The sequence below is a fragment of the Penaeus japonicus genome, unplaced genomic scaffold, assembly GCF_977035675.1.
Source record: "Penaeus japonicus unplaced genomic scaffold, GWHDUDI00000001_assembly GWHDUDI00000037, whole genome shotgun sequence".
In the NCBI taxonomy this organism is placed as follows: Eukaryota; Metazoa; Arthropoda; class Malacostraca; order Decapoda; family Penaeidae; genus Penaeus; species Penaeus japonicus.
In genome coordinates this window covers 26,368,147-26,369,405 of record NW_028234439.1, presented here as the reverse complement: position 1 = coordinate 26,369,405, position 1,259 = coordinate 26,368,147, and positions in this window count along the sequence as shown.

Here is a 1,259-nt window from a genome sequence, read left to right as displayed (position 1 = left end):
GAGAAGAGAGAGAGAGAGAGAGAGAGAGAGGAGAGAGAAGAGAGAGAGAGGAGAGAGAGAGGTGAGAAAGAGAGAGAGAGAGAGAGAGAGAGAGAGAGAGAGAGAGAGAGAGAGAGAGAGAGAGAGAGAGAGAGAGAGAGAGAGAGAGAGAGAGAGAGAGAGAGAAAGAGAACAAGAGAGAGAGAGAGAGACAGAGAGAGAGAGAGAGAGAGAGAGAGAGAGAGAGAGAGAAATGTAGTGACAATAACAGCGACCTTAGCGTCTCGATTTCTTTGACCTTCCTCAAGACAGGTAAAGTTCCTCTTCAGCAATGTCAATAGCCCCCAATTTTTTTTCTTTCTTTTTTCTTTTCTTTTTTTATAAAATTGGAACCTCAGTCACGGACATTTCATGATTGATATTATTCACATATGTATAAGAGTACTGTACATGAGTTATATTAGCATTTTTTATTGCAAGTTATGCAACATTGTAGTATTATCGAATATTGATGTGCAATATGCCATTCACCAATAAGGATTACAAGAGGACATAGTGGCTGTAATCGTCAAGAAAAAATACAGTGGTAATGTTTATCTAACATAATCTAAGTGTCATAATATGATCTAACATTCTGTTTATTAAGATATTGTAGCACAGGGAGACAGAGAGAGCGAGTGAGTAAGAGAGAGAGAAAGAGAGAAAATAAAGAGAAAGAAAGAAAGGAAGAGAGAGAGAAAGACAGAGAGAGAGAGAGAGAGAGAGAGAGAGAGAGAGAGAGAAAGACAGACAGAGAGAGAGAGAAACATAGAATTCTAATGTTAGTAAATACGGTTCTAATCCGATCTAAACATAGAAGAGAAACGAGTGTAAGATTCTCGGTGTTAATAAAGTGAATGATAGGGCGGAATACCGAAGGGCGTGCCGTGACCGTCCTGGTTTTAAACATTATGATTAAGTTAAATGAAATCATTCCCCGCTAGAGCGTAGTCATTGCCTCGCGCTTAACAATAGAATCGGATTGCTTGCACTGCCTTTCTCACTAAGAAAATTTCCTCTATAAGAAAAAAAAAGGCACACCCGAATTGCAAACCCCTTTGCCAAAGCCGTTCCTATGCTTCACACGGTTCATGTGCAATTGCAACATTCTGATGAAGGTGATCGAAAACGAGTCACTGCAAGAATACGAATAGCGTTCGCGCCGACGGGAGCGGATGCGAGGAAATTAATTAACGGTTTCGGAGTTTCCCCCCCCCCGCCCCCCCTTGCGCCAGTCCCTC